The sequence below is a fragment of the Arvicanthis niloticus genome, chromosome 3 (genome assembly GCF_011762505.2).
Source record: "Arvicanthis niloticus isolate mArvNil1 chromosome 3, mArvNil1.pat.X, whole genome shotgun sequence".
NCBI classification, from domain to species: domain Eukaryota; kingdom Metazoa; phylum Chordata; class Mammalia; order Rodentia; family Muridae; genus Arvicanthis; species Arvicanthis niloticus.
In genome coordinates, this window is record NC_047660.1 from 127402032 (window position 1) to 127421625 (window position 19594).

The following is a 19594-nucleotide window of genomic DNA, read 5'->3' on the forward strand; positions in this document are numbered from 1 at the left end:
AATCACAATTCTCAACACTGAATTATTTGACATTAGGTAGTATGTTTTTATAAATGATTTCTATAGGTTTTATACAACATGCCATGGTATGCCCACACATATTCTGTATATACAGCTTAAGTGTTATTGTGAAAACCTTTAAGATTCTGTTACTCAAATGTGATAGATAACAGACATTGATCACGAGCCAGTTCTGTCTATTGGAACAGCTTAGAAAGACTCCCTCTGCAACTGACTGGGTTCTGTCAGGCCTGAGTGTCCCCATCCTCGCCGTCGGAGTCAGACTCAGCATTTAAGTCCTCATCACTGTCTTCCTTCTGTTTGCAGCTTCTTTTATGGCTAGAACCTTCATTTTCAGTATTTTCTGAAGTTTCTGGTTCTTTATTAAACAGAATAACGATCTCTTCTTTCTTTCCACATTTTGCACAAACATCAAGTTCACAAGCGCGTGGTCTACACATTATGTGGTAAGAGTCCTCCACTGTCTTTTGTAAACATTTAACACATTTCTTAGGCTTTGACAGTGGTTTGTATTTGCTATATTTTACACACCATTCAAGAACTTCTTTACAGCATTCACATACTCCATTATGAAGTTTTGCATTAATTTTCTTGGTCTGAACACTCTTATCAAATTTATCATTTTTGAAGGTGAACATATTCTGGTGCTTCCGAGGACGGGATGGAGTCACGTTGCCTTTCTGGGAACTCATCACCAAATCTCAAGCACCATAAGTCGGTGCAGCCTTTAAGTTACAGGAAAGGGTAAAGAAGTTCCCACCCCGGGTTGAGACTCAGCTACCTGTATTTAAATGCCTATGAGCTAAGACTAATCTTTATGTTATCAAATAGTTGAAAAGGATCAAAAGAATTGTATTTTACAACACTCAGAATTTTAATAAAATTTGCATTTTGGTGTCCATAATTAGGATGTGTTGGAGCGTACCCTCCCTGGTCTGTTTGCATTGTTGGTGACACTGTGAAGTGACGGCAGTGGAGCTGAGCAGTTGCAATAGCGACTGTAGGGCTAGCAAGGGTAGAAAGATTGACTATACAGTCCTTGCAGACAGAGCTTTTGGGGCCCGAGTGTCCCCTCAGAGCAGGTTCAGGACCGTTATTCAGAAGTCAGGTGTTACATCTGTTACCTTGGCTGCGCTTTGATGCAGGTTTAACTAGATTAGGATGGGAATTGTTGCTGTCAGCTTTTTCTAGGACAAAGTAGACTCTTAGTTATCTTCTCTGGGTACACTTTTCCTGTAAGAAATCCCCTTTTAAACAGTCATTTTTTTTCACATTCCAACTTTTTCCTCCCTGTAGGCGCTTGGTAGAGAAGGACCCATGTGTTTATACTTTAAACCACTTGCTTTTTAAACTGCATGTTTAGACTCCTGTGGACCCAGAAAACCTTAATATGTACTTTGAATGCACTCAAGGAGCCCAGATGGGGAGGCACTCCTATGTTTGAGAGAAAAGCAGAATCTTATTTTCTACTTCCTCTTTTTTTCAAATACTGTTTTTAGTTTGAGTAGAGTCTAGATCTGGAAATGACTTTAATTTTACAGAAAGCTAACTTTAAGCAGATCTTTTGACTGCAAGTCAGCTATTAAAAACTAAACACATTTGTGCTGTCAATTTATTTATATTTCCTCACTATTCTAGAAGGTTCTTGCAGTGGACATTTCTGTGTGAGTTATGCATTCGGGTGTGTGTGTGTGTCTTTGTGAGTCCCTGTCCAGTGTCCATTAATTTCATCACAATTATAAGGAGAATATCGGCCACATTCCTTCCTGTGCTTTGAGTCACTTGCCTATGGAGACACTTCTGGGCTTGGAGTTGCAGTTGGTCTTGGAAGAAGTTGAGCACTCTGAGTTGGTTAGTGGGGGCAGAGGTCATCTGACATTGTTCAGCTTCATGAGATAAAGTATTAAAGGCCAATGATATTAGCTTATGAGAAGATTGATAAGTGAACTGATGGGGGGTATCACTTGGGAAAGGACCTCTGGGGATTCCTGACACTTTCTGAAGAGTGTCCCAAGTATTGAGGTGCTGGAGGGACAGGAAGTAAGTACTCCAGTCCCCACTTGCCATAGGGAAAACCGAGGCCATTGCTTGTTACTGACCTTGCAGATTTTTGGTGGAGGGAGGATTCTTGCTTCTGGCTGGATGTGAGGTTTGTTTCATTTGCCTGTCCTGTTCTTAAACACCACTTAAGAAATCACGTGTTATTTTGACAGCTATATTTAGGACACAGCCTGAAACACTAAACACGCTGAGAAGAAAACTCAAGGCAGACGCCTGGGTAATTACTATTTAGGTCTAGTCTCGTATCATCTGTATTATCCAGATTAGAGTATATCAGTTGCTTCTCAGTTGGCCTCGAAGAGGGAGCCCATTGGATGCAGGGCCAGAGCTCTTGCCTTATGGTCCTCTTTGGGTACAGAGGATGATAGTCAAAGGACTGTGGAACTTCATCCCTAAAACACTGGCTTTCCAACGGCCCTTACTGTCCAAATGCTTAGACAGCATGCTTGCTTTCTTGTTTCTAGTTGTATTTGGAGCTTGGGATGGGCTCTCTCCAAGGGAAAGCATATGCTTGATTAAACTTTTGTTAGAGAAATAACCTTTGTAAAAGGGTCAGTAGTACTGTCATTCTGCAGGAAGAGTATGGAATTAAAAGCATTTATTTTAGTCATTATTTGTGTGGGAGAGGGGAGGACAGGTAATGCGCCATTGTGTGTACGTGTGTCTGTCTCTGTGTGTGTGTGTCACAGGATAGTTGTTTTTTTTTCTTCCACTATGTAGGTCCCAGTGGTTGAGATCAGGTTGGCAGGCTTGGTGGCAAGTGCTCTTACTTCCTCATTCACCTCATTGGCCTGGGGAGGGAATTTTTTATTGGTAATTTCTTAAATATGAAGAGAACCTATAGCCGCACCCTTAGTGTGTCATGATAGTAACAGTTCTGAAAATGTTTCCCCTCACTCCAGCAGTCACTGGCCAAGGCAGTAGTGTAAAAAGGATCTTATCAGAGAGAGAGAGAGAGAGAGAGAGAGAGAGAGAGAGACAGAGAACATTGAACATTGCCATTTCTCTAGCTCCAGGAAATGTTATTTTGTTCATCACTTTCTGTGTTCTGAGGATTTTATTTTGTCTGTGTCTATGTTTGAATGTGTTCATACGTGTGTAGATGTGTGACGGTGTGTGTCTATGCACACACATCAGAGGTTGAGGTTGGGTCTTCCTCAATTGTGGAGTCTCTACCTTATTTACTTACTTACTTACTTACCATGTGCAGTTTGTATGCAAGATGCATGTGTGTGGGCACACATGTTGCAGTGCATGTGGAGAGGGCAGAGGATAACTTTGTGGAGTTCATTTTCTCCTTCCATCTTTACTTGGCTCCAGGAATCCAGCTCAGGTTCCCAGATCTGTGCAGCAAAGGTCTTTATTATTTGTATTTTTCTGGGGGGCAGAGTCTCCTCTCTCTGAAGCTGTGGCTGGCCTGGAGCTTACTATGTAAATCAGGCTGGCATTGGACTCACAGAAGTCCTACCTCTGACTCCCATGTGCTGGTATTAAAAGCCCGTGTCCACATGTGGCTTGACCTTATTTTTAAAGACAGGGTTGCCCATTAAACCTTGAAGACTATTGCTTGGCTAGCCGAGAGGTCCTCTGTCTCCCTGGCCCACCTAGCACTGAGGTTACAGGTGTGCTCTGCAGTGCTGGGCCTTTTAGGTAGGTGCAGGGATCTGTCTTTTGGTCTCATGCTTGCCCAGCAAGCGTGTTTTGGACTGAGTCACCTCCCCAGTTCTTCTGAGGATTTCAGACAGGCTTTTTTGGAGGCAGCTTTTGAAAGACCTGCCCAGGAAATAATGGTCGGTGGTAGCTCTGAGTTTCAAGCTGTTAGCTCAGTTGGTCTCTAAAGAGGCTGTCTTGGGTAGATCAGGAGACAAGCAGGCCACGAACATCCCAGTGGAGCATTTTCAACCTCTAGCCCCAACCTCTGCCAGATTTTTATAAACTGTGTATCCCCTGAAAGTTTTTTTAGTTGGACGTCTAAAGATTTTCATTATAAAGTTAGAAAGATACAAAGGATGTAATTTTTGACACAATGTAAATATTGATTTTTAAAGTGAAAACATTGTATCGTTGTTTAAATTGTATCGAGTGGAGGGGAATTTAAACACTATTGTGGTTTGATGTGCCTGTCAGTAGTCCAAATTTTATAGTGTTTCTTTTTCCCCTTGAAGTTTTTTCAAACATAGTGCTTCTTTTGTGTGTGGGACAGCTTGGGCTGGCCTGGAACCTGTCATCTTCCTGTGCTAGCTTCCTGGGTGTTGGGATTAGAAGCATGAGCCACAATGCTGGATGTGATACATTTTTGTAAAATAATTTAAAAAATTAGATTATAATTACATCACGTTCCTCTTCCCTTTTCTTCCTCCAAACCCTCCTAGGTACCTGCTCTTGATACGATGCATGTAAACTGATTATTTTGTAAAAAATTTTAGGATTATGTTTGTAATGATTATTAACAACATATCAATGCATATCTTAAAAATCGGGTTAAATACTCATAGAGCATACAAAGTAAGATATTCTTATTTAGAACATGTTATTTGGTGGGCGGTGGTTGTGCACACCTTTAGTCCCAGCACTTGGGAGGCAGAGGCAGGCAGATTTCTGAGTTCGAGGCCAGCCTGGTCTACAGAGTGAGTTCCAGGACAGCCAGGACTACACAGAGAAATCCTGTCTTGAAAAACCAACCAACCAACCAAACAAAAAAAGAACATATTATTTGATCTAGGAGTAGGAAATTATTTATTGACCACTATTCACCAGTGTTTAAAATAAAATAGACAATATGCAGTTGTATAATGTTCCCATGCTATGAAGTATTTTCATGGCTTCTGTTGAACCAGAAACCCAAATATTAAAAAGATGGGGCAACGAATGAATTGAGGGTAAAGAAAAAGCATGCAGGTCAATGATTTATTACATTTTGTTTGTCCATGTATGTCAGTAGGTCTGAAATTTCTAACATCTCTAGCCACTTGATACATTTCTAAGAGTGATCATGCTATTCTTTGGATCCTGGCCTTTTAGTGCACAACTTTCTAGTTTGAATGGCCCATAAGAGGAACCTTTCAAGTGCTTTTAAGTCTTGCTTAGCTAATTGAAGCTAACTGGGATTTGTCTAGCTTCCAAGTCTTGAAATGACAAACAATTAAAGACTAGCTCATGTGTTTGTGGAGAACATAGCTTAACCTGGCCTGGGCTGGTTATGGAAAGATGTTCCTCTGACTTTGACTGATTTTGAATGGATCATTTCTTAGGCACTGTGGTCTTTTTGTGCCGGAGTGAGGGTCAGTTTACTCAGTCAGAATCTCAGAAGGTCAGAAGAGGAGAAGGAAGATGCCGAAGAGGGACGTGGAAGGGCAGTTGTATCTGGAAGATATCCACACGGGAGCCGAAGGGCTGAAGCATTAGTCCCACAGAACAATCTATTGCCTACAAACTCTTCAGCATGAGAATGCTGGAAGAGCTGATGGTAACGGGGGATGGACTTCATTCCCTCACCTCCTGGATCCCATCAGGTGGCCATGAGTGGTCACTCTGTGGGAATGATAGAGACATAATTCTCACAGGAAATGTAGTTGACTTTTGAAAATCTGTGTTGCAATTGTGTACCATGCAATGTGTATTGAAACTTTAACATTTGAAGGTAAGGTTGGGAGAAAAATGTCACAGTTCTTGACACATTTAAATCAACTAAAACTCAAATGAACTCTTCAAAATCTTTTTGTAGTACAGTCCCAGAGAGTAATGATGAAAAGTCGGCTTTGTGCGTGTAAGTTGGGGGAAGGATTCTCCTCAACATTTGAACCTTTATTTGGGTCTGGTGGAGACTCCTTCTCAGATTTATTGAATGTGGTCTTCGTGGTTCTTTCTCATGTTCTACTCTGTGTAAGTGGTTGGCTAATAGAAGGATATAAGCAATAGTGTCTTAGTCAGTGTTCTGTTGCTGTGAAGAGACACCATGACTATAGCAACTCTTATAAAGGAAAATGTTTAACTGGGGACTGGCTAACAGGTTTAGAGGTCTAGTGCATTATCATCATGACATGAAGCATGGCAGCACACAGGCAGGTGTGGTGCTGCAGAGGTACCCGAGAGCTCTACATCTGGATCAGCAGGCAGCAGGAAGAAAGAGTGACATTGGGCCTGGCTTGAGCTTCTGAAACCTCAAAGTCACACCCAGTGATATACTTCCTTCAACAAAGCCACGCCTACTCCAACAAGGCCACACCTCCAATAATACTACCCATTATGAGTCTACAGGGGCCATTTTTATTCAAATCACCACAAATAGATTATAAGTGTGATTAAAGACCAAGATATTTGATAGCTTAGTTTGCATATTGAAACATCCAGGTCTTGCTTTCATAATGGAACACTGGTAAAACACTTGCCTGAGGGGGTACATCTGACGGCTACTTTGGTTGGTTTGTTGGTTTCTAAATTAACTAGTCTCCTGATGTACTAGACTGAAGATAGATTATGTGGCTGGTTACCTTGTAATAAATGAAGTAGAGTACCTGTTGATGAGATCCAAATGATGTATGTTTGCTTGTGGATATTGAATAGACTTCTCTGGCATTTCTGTGAAGTGTTGATCAGCATGTAGAATGAATTTTCTGGGTAGTGGTGGCATACACCTTTAATCCCAACACTCTGTAGGCAGAGGTAGGTGGATTTCTGAATTTGAGGAGAGCCTGGTCTATAGAAGCAAGTTCCAGGACAGCCAGGATTGCACAGAGAATCCTTGTCTCAAAACAACAAATCAAGAAGGATTTTCAAAGATAACACTGATGTCTGGTGACTAGTGTTGGCTGGTTTCTCCTACTCATCTCTAGACCAAACAGAAACACACATTTCTCTGCCAAGGACTCTGTGATGTCACAGGCAGGCCCTACAACATAGCTAACTTTTTTTTTTTTTAATACCTCTTCTTTTCTGCTTGCAGGGAAATTAACCTCTTTGATGACATAACTTAATTTTAAAGCAGGAGGATATTTACTATTATTAGTAACATCTGAAGGGTGTTAATTCTTTTTAAAAATAGATTTGAGAACTTAACAGTGAAGGGTGCATAGGACTCTTGCAGAGGATCTGAGTGCAGTTCCCATCACCCCAGCAGAGAGCTCACAACTAGTTTCCATGGGCACCTGTACTGTACTGCATATACGTGTGTACATGCAGCACACACACACACACACACGCACGCACGCACGCACGCACGCACGCACGCACTCATGCATGCACACATTCATAAAATCTTTTAAAATAGACTTTATTGTTGAAGGCAGTTATGGGTATGTAGCAAAATTGAGCAGAAGGTACAGAGTGCTTCCATATTGTCTCTGCCCCTGCTCCAGCCTCCTCAGCTCTCAGCATCTTCATTCACCAGTGACAGATGCCAGTACATCATTATCACCCAAAGCCCATAGCTTACATCAGGACTCCTGGTATTATACATGCTGTGGACTTTTTAAGTGCGGTGTCCAGGACACAGATTCACTTCAGCAGATTTCAGTATTGCATAGTTTCACTGTCCTGAAAACCTCTGTGCTCTTCACAGTTGTTTCTCTTCTCCCAAACCGTGATGACCTGGTGTTCTTTCTACTGCATTCATGGATTAGCTTTTTCCAGGGTATTATGTAGTTGAATGATTTTTGTTCATGGTGGATAAGATAAACTCCTAGAACTTTAAAGAAAGCTTTGAAAATTTCCATTTCATCGTTTTTTTGAGGTTTATCAAGGTTATGTATTTTTTCAAGTTTGAATAGAAACAAATGTGTTCATCTTCATAAGCTAAAAAAGTATCTGGCATTGTTTAAAATAAAATTAAATATTCTAGGGAGTAAAGAGATCCATTAAAGTAAAAGATCAAGATGGAGGAAGAAATTCTTTCAGCATTCAGGAACTCCTTGAAGGATCTTCAAACCTAGCTGGGAGTGTGGTGTCTTTAATCCCAGCACTCCAGAGGCAGAGGAAGACAGATCTCTGAGTTCCAGGCCAGCCAGGCCAGGGGTTAGGACTGGACATCACATTGAGTTCCAAGACAGCCCAGGATACACAGTGAGACCTTGTTTCAAAATTTTTTACAAGTCCATTTTGATAGCATTTAGAAAAAAGAGATTATCTTTAAATTAGGACAATACTATTAAATAAAATATGCTCTGTTTTATTTTATGGGTCTGGAATCTATCCAGGTACAAGGTGGTGAGAAAGAGTCACATGATCACACTTGGGGTCATGGAGAATCCTGGCAGAGCAGCAACGACTCCATTGACCAGCCACTGCAGTGATCAGTTGTACACACCTTCTTCCTCGACCTACTGGCCAGCTCGCTCCTCTGCTTTCCTCGGGAGTGGGAGGTGACACGCCTCAAGTCAGCTGTGGGCTCCGATGTCTTGGTAAAGCCAGAAAGCTTGATTTTCTCTGATGATTCCCAGAAGTGATCCCATGAATACACTGACATTGTTTTTGTTTTTTAAAGAACCTGGTACTATATTATTATATAGCTTTATTGATCTATTTAATCCCTATTCAGGTTCCATGTCAGCTAGAGTGGAATTTCATGTTTTCTTTCCTTTTGTTTCTCCTGAAATCTGCTCAACTAAGGTGTATTTTACAGGAACTTATGGCAAGGGCCTGCTTGAGAGATGCAGAAGGGGCCGTCGGTTTTAGGGCCGTGGTTGACAATAACTTAGGAGGCTCCTGGGGTTCATGAAGTCAAGACACCAAGTCATAGAAGGGGTTAGCTTCTGTGAAAACCTGTGAAAACCTGCTTGGTCTGTTTATGGAAAAACAGTGGGTGTCATTACCCCGTTAGGACCAATTCCGGGGCTCAAGAGATCCACTGCCTCAGTTTCTCAAGTGACTGGGACTACAGGTCCCTCTTTGCCTGTCTTGTTGACCCTATGGTTTACTTGGGGCCAAAAGCATTGCTTAATTTAAATTCCTTGACCTTTGATCACTGTCTGTAGAATATGTTTCAGGTTTCTAGCCAAACTCATGTGGAAGAGCTGGACTCCAAGCCAGCAGGATGCTCACACTTCTCAGAGGGCGGAGTTCCTGGGTAGCCTTCAAAGGATACATTGTTCTTGGTGCCTCAAAATTGTGATCACATTATTTCTGTCACATAAAATAGGCCCTGCTTGGAATCTAAACCTTAGGCTAGAACAAGGAAGTAGGCTTCAGACAGGAAAGTGGCTTTGGGCTAGGACAGGGAAGTTGGCTCAGATATTTTGGTCATCCTGATAAGCCCTGAGAAACAGTGATCACAGGAGGGTTCATGGAACTTTGTTTATTGTCTTGCTTGTTCCTTGACTATTTGCATCTATTGCGTTGCTAGTTCCTCAACCTAGAACTGACCTTAATACATGTATGTAAATAAAATGGTATAAAAGCAAAAAAGGGGGTGGGTGGGATGGGAGGTTTCTAGGGAAGGCAAATGGGGAAAGGGGCTGACATCTGAAATGTAAATAAATAAAATATCCAATAAAAAAGGCCTTGCTTAACTAGCAGAAGATACATTTTATTGTAATGAAAGTTTTATATATTAATCTTTAATATGTAAAATTTTGTTTTTAACATTTTTTATTTATGCGTGTTTTTATTTATGGGTGTTTGGCTGTGTGTATGTTTCTACATATGATTGCCTTTATTTTATGTGTATGAATGTTATGCTTCATGTATCTATGTGCGCCATGGGTATACCTGGTACCCAAGGACATCATAAGAGGGCATTGGATCACCTGTAACTGGAGGTTTGGGTGGTTGTGGTGCTGGAAACTGGACCTGGATCTTATCCAAGAACAGCAATGTTCTTAACAGCTGAGCCTTCTCTTTAGCCTCTGCAGTGTGTTTTTTACTGTATGTCTTTTAAAATTTTTATTTGGTCACAAGGTAGTAGGTACTAAGAACTGGGAAAATTAAGTAGGGAAATTTGAAAAGGATGTGTGTTATATAAATATATACATATCTTCCTACTAAAAACTGGGGAAAAAAATCTGTTTGATTTTTCATGATGAGTCAGCTTGGAACTGGTGTCCTGAGGGATGAGAGCTGGAAATCTCTAGAATCAAAGCTCAAGAGAATTCTGTTGGCATGCCAGAGGGCAGAGTGGCCCTCATTCATTCATTCTGTCTGTGCAATTCTTCAGTGTTCTTTGCAAATGGAGTTCACAGACGTGAATTTCACCTGGTTTTGTGACAAGGTGTAGATGTCTGCCTTCTTGTGAGGTACTTCAGGAGCAGGGGTTTACTGAAAGAGTGTGATACACACCTGTTCATGTTAAGTGTGATACTTTATCAAGGTAAACGTAGCAATCTCACCATGGTAAGTTCTAGTAAACCACTGTTTTCTATAACAGGCTTTAATCTCCATTCTCTGTCATTTGGCAGACAATGGCCTGAGTCTTTTCGGGGTTGGCCAACTTTCTACCTGTTTTTTGCATGATAACATGAAATTTATTTTTTGTAAATAGAACTGGGAAACCATTGTTAGCCTGTGCAGCAGGCGTTGTTCCCTGCTTTTTAAAAATTTTTATTTTATTTTATTTTATTTTAGGTTAGGGGTCCTTATAACCCACAGTACAGGTAGCTTTCTTTCACCAGGACATAGAGGTTGGCGAATAATGATGACAGCTTGGAGCTTAGTTACCTTGTTTGCACAGGACAAAAGAGGCTACACTACTGGTTAAACTTTGCTATGGAAGTGTATTTAATTAAAAACCCAATCAGGATGAACCCCTAGGTACAAGTAAGAAGAAATACATGCCTTTGTTTTTTGACTGATAAATATCTATTAAGTTTTATAACAAACAAACAAACAAACAAACTGTTAGTCACGAGGCAGAGCTCTGGGGTACATCTTTTAATACCTGTTTTGCTGAATGTTTACTATTAATTTCCATGTTTCTATGTATAGCAACTCAAGTAAAAATAATGAAACAATTGCTAGCACATGACTCCTTAATTATGGTAAATATTGAAGTACCTGGATAACAGTACTTTTCAAATATATATTTTAATAATTTAAAAGGATAGGTGTTTTTTTTTTTTTAACAAAGTTTAATTAATTAAGTCACTGAGATTACTCAGGTAAATTATTTATTTATTGTCTCCTGGGTTCAGATCTGGTGACCTGGGTGCCCTGTGTAGCTCACAGTTGTCTTGAAATCATGATCTCTCTGCTTTCATTGTGATTATGGGTGTGCACCACCACACTTGGCACTAAAGTAACTTTAAAAAATACCACATTTCTTTGTGCAACTGTGTTAGGAACAGTAAAGGGACAGAATAAAGTTTGGAGTTGTGTCAGGCTTGACAGCTTTTTGGTCTGTCTGGTGACAGTAGGCTTTGGACTCCGGCACGGGGGGGGGGGGTGGTGGATTTCTGATTTTTTAGTGTATTACTTGTTGCTATGACAGAATAGCTTACAAAAGCAGCTAAAGAGAAAAAAAAAAAAAGGTTTATTTTAAGTATGGTCTGAGAGGATATGGTCCATCATGGCAGGGAAAGCATGTGGCCATAGTGTGAAGTGGTGTGAGTTTGTGCTGACCAGTGGTTGACCTGAGTGGGTAGCTGGGTTTGTCTATGAAGTGCTCATAGTCCCCTTTGGTGGCTTTTACTTTTCCAGTGACCAAGTTTAGCAGTGCAATTCTGCTCTGCCAAAATGTCTTCTGTGAGGGCTCACATGATGACGAGAAATATTGTTGCCCAAGGCTTGCACGCTCTGTCCCTCCATCTCCATATAAGCTGTTCTGACAGATCTTAAACCGTGGAGTCAGCTTGAGCTCTGTTTCTCTGTGAGCTGCAGTTGGGGCACAGGTAACTGAATCCAGATGTGCTGAGCGAGTGAGCGAGGCTGCGGCTTTTCTTGCTGAGCATTGGTGGCTGGGGGTAGGGAGGGAAACTGCTTTTTAACGAACCCTTTGTGCTTTTGTTATGTGCACGCTTCCCACATCTCAGCCCTTGTTCTCACTGAACACTTTTTGGTATGGATTATTGGTGGACAGGGAGGAGTGAGTATCCTTTTTCCCCTTTGCCTTTTTCTGACCTAGCCCACTAAGGAATTTGGGGTTTGTGCTGTGATTGAGAAGCCATGAAGACTTCAGGTATGTGTGTACGCTCGTGCATGTGTGCACAGTGTGTTCTGGGACTCAGAGTCTCACTGGATGTAGAGAATGGATGGCCTCTTAGGCTTTCTTCCAATTAGATATGACCATTTTTGTGCTCCTGTGTGCTCCCTGGCATTAGGTATGATCACCCACAGGCTTGTTCCTTAGAGGGGAATGTAATGTCATTGTTTTTGTTCTTTACAATCCCCAGGGACAATATTTTATCAGTCTCTAAAATGTGGGCAGCATGAGGGATATGCAGTCTGCTCTTCAGTGCAGCCCTGCTGAGCTCAGCCCTGCAATCATGTGGTTCTGAAATACTACCAGCCTGAAACCATAAAGAAAGCCTCCGATTCTGACGTACTCACACTGCTTGATCCGAGAAGCTGACATTTGAAGGATGTGGAGAAAACAGAACTGCTGACTGCACAAAATGCTCCTGAGACCTGCATATGGAGAGGGGCTCTTCCCTTAGAGTCGGTGGTGGGCTTGAATGTTTGCTCCAACTCACACCGCCTGTTTCTGCTCCAAATGTTCCCAAGGTCGAAGGTCTCTGCCTCAGAGATTTGATATACTTGCTTGTTGGTGACCTACATAACGGCTGAGGGAAGAGAAGCTGGGTAGAGGGGTCTTCAGGGCAGGCAATTAAAGCTGAGACCATGGCTATGGCCCGAGTGTAAAGAAAACCCCTTTCCCTTTATAGAGATAAGAAGTAAGCTGCTACCTCTCTGGGTGCACATTCAGAATGCAGACAGAAGAATGTGGTGAGAACTGGTGTCTTTCAATCAATGCACTCACCGCTGATTGTTTTTGTATTTCTGTATTAGCTCAAGGAGGAATCGTAGTGCTTTACAACTCAATACCATTTAGCCCCTCAGCAACAGACAGATGTTTTTCTTCCAGCCTCGGACCCTTCCCTTCAGTCCCTAGCTCATTTCTGTAGTCTCTTGCTGTCGGGCTGCCCTGGGGGTCTGTGCTCTCACTCCTTGATTGGGTAGGAATTGGTCAAGCACAGGCTGCTTTGAATAGTTGTTTGGTTCGAGGAAGCCAGGAACACTCAGGTGCTGAGCCACTTTGTGTTTTGCTGCCATCTCCACTTTTTCCTGTGGTTCATGGCTCCTTATTTGGTTGGCAAGAGCAGAATTCTTACACCCACCCTTGAGTCTTCCCAGCCATATGTGAAAAAATCCATCATGACTGGTGATTTCAGCTTATAATCCTGAATGCATGCTGTTGACAAGGCTAACGCTACCTGTGTAAAAACCCTGACCCAGTGGTGCTTGCTTACAACCCCAGTGCTCTGGGCATCTCAGAAATAAAGTGGAGAGTGATCGGGAGATACCTAATATCAAGTTATGATCTCCATGTATACTTGTGCACTTACACATACACATACACATACACATGTACACACATGTGCACACACGCATGCACACAGAGCAAAACAAATCTAATGCTAATATAAGAAATATGAAAAAGACTTATAGGAAACTAGCACATTAATATGTGTAGCCACATTGAAGACATGAGATGACCGTATTTTTAGTCTTATGATTAAATCAGTTGGATCTGAGAAATACTCATCAAAACTTTATATATAACTTTAGAAATAAGAGGTCGGGGTGGAAGGATGGCTCAGTTGGAAGGGCTCACTGTTCACACTTGTGAGGTCTTGGGTGTGACCTTAACCACCACAAAGGGAGGCAGTAAATAATAAGCCTTATCTTTATACTCCTAAGACGATGTGGACTTTCAGTGTAGACTGACGTGCGTGTTGTGTAGACATGACTTGTTACCCGTGAGCAACATTCCTGTAAAAGCTAGGATTGCCAAAGCCAGGGAAAAACTTGGAACTTTGAATAAAATAAAGTGCACTCTCCCATTTAGGGGTTTCAGATTCATATAAAATTCAGTGTATTTACAGCTGAAGCCTCATTATCAAGTGGATGCTTCCGGAACTGGAGCCATGGCTCCTCTGTCCGTAGTGCAGAAGACCTGGGCGTGGTTCCCAGAATCCACGTTAGGAGGGTCACAACTGCATATCACTCCAACTTCAGGGGAAATCCAGTGTTTCTGGCCTCTGGAGGGGATCCACATGTACACACCACCCCACAGATCCACACACAAACATGTAATGAAAAATAATAAGCTAAGTTTAATTTTTTTTTTTTTTTTACTTCATGGGCTGGAGAGTTGGCTCAGTGGTTAAGAGCACTGGTTGTTTTTCAGAGGATCTGGGATCAGTTCCCAGTACCTATAACTCTAGTTCTGGGAAATTCAACACCTTCTTTGGCCTCTGTAGACACCAAGCACAAATATGGTACATATACATCCAGGCAGGCAAACATTTACACACATAAAATAAAAAATAAATACTTAAACAAATTTACTTGTTTTACATCCCAACTGCAGTTTTTCCCTCCCTCCTCTCTTCTTTTCTCCCCTCCCTCTCCCCCCATCCACTTCTCTTTCCTTTCTCTTCAGAAAAGGACTTGTCTCTATGAATACCACCCAGCTGTGGCACATCTGGTTGCAGTAAGACTAGGCACCTCCTTTTCTATTGAGGCTAGTGAAAGCAACCCAGTAGGGGGAAAGACAGACCACAGAGACAGAGACAGCTCCTGCTCCCGCTGTTAGGAGTCCCACGAGAAGTCCAAGCTTCACAACTATAATGTGTAAGAAAGACCTAGGTTGTGCGACTGTGAAAAGTCCCTTGGTTCCTGGCTGAGCTAAGGCTTGAAACCCTGAGATCTTGAAGGAATGGTAGGCTTTTTGCCTTTTCCTGGGCACCAGGCCCCTGTCACTAGACGCAGCTCCCCTTAGGTTTGTGGCTGTCAGTCACTCAGTCAAGTACGGGGACAATCCCCCAAGCTCCAGATTTTCATTTTAATGAGGTACCTAAAGGCCTGGGGGGGCTTAGCCAATAAGATTTCCTTCCCAGACACTCCTCCCTGCAGAAGGTATTTAATCTCAGGCCCACCCTGAGAAGTGGGGTATGTTTTTACACATCCACTTTCTACCATGACAATAAATGCCTTAAAACCATGGACTGTCTCTTTTCATCAGGACCTGCTGCCTTGGGGAGCCATGGAGAAGGCCTTTGCCTATAAAGCCACTGTCTAATCTCTCTTAGAAGGTCTCTCTGCGCTCCCAGTCACAACCAAGCCCACTGCCACCACCTTAGAGCAGAGGCTGGATGGCCCAGAGGCCTGGGATAGAACCAAACACAACTAGCAAAAGAAAAAAACAGTCAATGATATGATTCCTAATGATATTTTCTGCTACATTCATAGACTGGCATCTAAGCCAGCTGTCATCAGAAAAGCTTCAACTGGCAACTGTTGGAAACAGACACAGAGACCCACAGCCAAACATCGGGGACAGCTTGGGTAATCCTCAGAAGAGAGGGAAGAATTGTAGGAGCCAGAGGGATCAAGGACGCCACAAGAAAACCTCACAGAATCAACTAACCTGAGCCCTCAGGGTCTCACAGGGACCGAACCACAAACCAGGGAAGCCTGCATGGGACTGACCTAGTGTGGAGTTTTGGGGGTTCCACATCTACTCCAAGCCTTGAGAGCAGGCCTGCTCTGCTAAAAACCAGAGTCTTAATTTTTTAAAAAACGTAGTTTTAATGAGGGTTCTTAAATGTTTTAACCTCCCTTCTAGCCTACTACGCACCACAGGTAGTAGAAAAGAGAGGTTTTTAGGATATGGGGGAAGTGGACCTGTTTAGAAGTTGTGACTGTGTTGGTGTCCCAATCCCTCTATTGCAGCTAATCTAATCTAATCAGCATTGTCAGCAAATTAGCAGTTTAGTTCCCAGAAATCAGCAACTGCAGCAAATACTTCACAAATATACCAGCAGTTCAGTTCAGTAGTGTCGGGATAGCAAACACGAATCAGCAGCAATGGCATGGCCCAGCAGAACAGTCAGGCCTCAGCCAAATCAGCCCAAGTCAGCAGGGGAGACCAGAACCAATAGGAGTGCCAGGAGAAGTTCTCTCTCAAGGAAGTGAAGATCAGCAAAGTCTTGAGACCAAAGGTGTGTTGCAAAGCTAGCTAGGTAAGCCTGTCCCTCACTGTCTGTTGAGTCCTAACTATACTCCTCCAAATATCACGTGTCCTCCATGTGCCATGTCTCAGCATGTGAGTCGTCTGCATCAGCAGACATCAGTCTGCCAACTTCTCGAGTCTGCAGAAGCAACAAGAAGTCTGTAGAATATCACCAGAAGTTTTTTGTTGCATTTCTCTCTATGGAGTCACGACAAACAGAACTCAGCTACACAACGTAAGGCGAACCAATACATGTGTGTCTTTAGTGAAGAATTCTTCATCACTAAACTAAAAGCATGTGAATGCATCCTTTCACATGCTTGCTTTAGCAAAACATTCTTTCACTGTGTCTGCTTCAGTGACACATTCCTTCATGTGCCTGCTTTAGTAAAACATCCTTTCACCTGTGTCTGCTTCAGGAAAACACTCCTTCATGTGTGTGTCCCAGCAAAACACCATCTGATACAGCTGACTTTCTAAAGAACCCAAGTTTTCACTTCAAAGAACCATTGTCCTTGACAGAGAAGGCTCTGAGCTATAAGCATTCACCCCAGTGGATTCCCCAGCTGATGGTATTTGTATGTATTTGGTGAATGAATGAATAAATGAATGAATGAATGAACCAATATTAGACTTGAAACAGTGGTGTGGTTGCTTCTCTCTGTAGTTTAGGTACTTAAAACTGAGGGAGGGTGGTGTTGAGGTGAGCTCTGGTGAGGCTCTCTTGGGCTATAGTGTGTTTATTAGGGATCGGTTCTACAGTGGGAGTGAAGCACCTTCAGGCAGATCAAGAAGAGTAAAACACCTCAGCCACCTTTGTGGGAGTGAAAAGCCATGGTTTCCTGCTTTGAGCCCATATTGCTTGGAAGTTTTGTATATGCCCGTCAGTAGCCAGAGGAGGATGTCTTTGCAGGCATGGTGGGGAGGCTGTGATCTCAGGGGAAGTAGCTGAAGTTGAGGCATCCCTTGTGGGAGCTGGTGGCTACACTCTGTGCTAACTACATGGCTGAGCTGGGGCCAAGTCATTCCTTGATGAAGGTTCTTGGGTGGCTCACCGGACAGAAACAGGCCTTCATATCTGTCCTATTGCTTGTGCTTCATAGCAGCCTTAGGGCATGACCACAATATTCAGTCCCATTTTATAGATGAGGTAACAGGCTTAGGAGCTTTCTCTTGAATTCTCTACTGTAAGCACCATTATTTTAGCAAGAACTCAGGCCTTCTTAGTGATGCCTATGATGACGGTTACTACCCTCCTCCCTCCATCCTTCCCTCCTCCCTCCCACTCTCCTTCCCTCCTCCCCTCTTCCCTCTGCAGTCATTCAGTTGGTGTGAGGAGTACTGAGCTTTATCTGCAGTGGGACAATCGAGTTGCTGAACACTGTCCCCTCATCTTGTTGCTTCTGTGGTTAGCTGAGGAGCTTGTAGGTTGATTAGTGCAGTGGAATGGAGGTTTCATGCTATTATCATTTGATCAGCTTAAGGAACTAATTAAAACAACTCTTGACATGTCAGAAAGCTACTTTGCTTTGTGTCAGGTTTCCCTCATAGGTTATTTCTGGCATGGACGAGGGCTTGTGGTTTATGGTCTCTGGAAGGGTGCTCTGAGGCCTTCAGAATTTCACCTGCTAGGGTCCAGCCAGCTGGTGCCTGAGGGTGAGCAGGCTGCTGGCTGCCTCAGAAACCTGACCTGCATGCCAGATGCACATGGACCAGGCAGTGTTTGGCTTCGGACCCTCTGGCTTTCTTTATAGGCCACTTCAGTTTGGGCTCTGAGTGGCCCATTGGAAAGACTTTCCAGCCACTTCTAGTCCCTCAGAGGGGACTACAGTTTTTTTGTTTTTTTTTTAAAATACAAGCCAAGGCATTTATGTTGCTATTTGTTTCAATAATTTTGGCTTTTGATCAGACCTAGTGGGGAATGACTGTTGGGCTGTGCCATGGGCCACAGGCGTGTGGAGGGCAAGTGTCAGAACCATGATCTTACCAGCCCCGACTAATGAGACTGACACAAGGTAGCAGAGCTTTTAGTAAAACAGCTGGATATTTGGGGGCTGGAATTGCCTTACAATAACATTCCACATGAAGGAGTTGAGGTTGGGGTGGAGTGGGGGTGCAAACAGGCTTCTGCAGCTGTAGCAATCAGTTCCATAGAAGCTGTTTCCCCAGCCCAAGGGAACACTCTGACATGCTAATATGAGAAAATGGACACATTCCCCAGAGCCCCGATGAGCTGAGACACCTTTCTATAGAACTCTGGACCGTTTGCTCATCTTTTTCCTTGAATTACTTTTTCATTTACTTCGCTTTTTAAGAGAACTAAGGTTTTCCTGTCCCCTGTGACCACTCTGTGGTCACTCCTTGGTTCCCTCCCACCCCCTGTGTTGGCTTCTTTTCTCTTTATTTCCACATGTCTTCTTCTTCTTCTTCTTTTTAAATCACAGTCTTCCTTAAGATCTGGAGAAATGCAGGTCTGCTTTATTCTCAGGATTTATGGGCCTTTGGCCTATCAGGTTTCCAGAGGCCCAACTAAGTTCATAGTAGAAATCACGGGGGTTTTATTTTTGAAATTAAAATATAATTACATCACTCCCCTTTTTTCTAGTTCTTGCCATGTTATCCCCCACCCCCACTCACCCTCAGATTCAGGGGGGGGGGGGCTGGAGAATTTTAATCAACTTCATGAATACGCAAATGCAGACTCTAAGCTGATATGGCGAGTCTTTTACAACTGAAGATGCAGTTGTTCACAACTCAGGAGTAGTTTATGTTAAGTCTCCTTGGGACTTACAAATAACAGGAGTTTTCCAGTTTGGGTGCTACCTGGTAGCTCACCTGCATCTTGCCAGGGGTGTCACCTCCCTCCCTGCCAGCATGCCACTGGTCAGCCTTGTGGTGCCACATGGCTAAGCCTACTCAGTGTCTCAGTGTCTCAACTTTCTTTCCCCCAGAACTCCTTTCTGGCTTGTTTAGCAGGTTGGGGAATACTCTGGGGTGGGGGGCGGGAATGGCTTTGACATGCCTGTGGCAGAAGGTCTGTCACCTCCACTCTGTGTCTGCTCAGCAGTTAGCCAGCTGTCTGTTGCTTCTTAGCCATCCAGATGGATGCTTCTCAGGTGCCATACCCTCATGTTCTGCTGTGCCTCACTGTCCCTTTCCAAACAGTCTTATTTCACACCTGTGGCTTTGGTCAGTGCCACTCTTGTTTACTAATTTGTGCAAGCTGCAAACCTTGGGGTTCTTCTTCATTCTCTGCCTCCATAGACACTGAGTTTACCAAGTCTTATTGTTGGCCTCCCACACCATTCACTGCTTAACAAACCATTCTTAAAGTTTACAGTAGAGTTTGAG

At 43.0% G+C, this 19594-nt stretch overlaps 1 protein-coding gene and 1 pseudogene across 6 annotated transcripts in view; one reads left to right on the top strand and one right to left on the bottom strand.

Moving 5' to 3' along the window:
• Positions 1 to 19594, top strand: part of Ankrd44 (ankyrin repeat domain 44) — a 297082-nt gene that overhangs the window by 15258 nt on the left and 262230 nt on the right. The gene's annotated exons all lie outside the window — the stretch shown is intronic.
• Positions 246 to 748, bottom strand: LOC117706093 (uncharacterized protein C9orf85 homolog pseudogene; annotated as a pseudogene).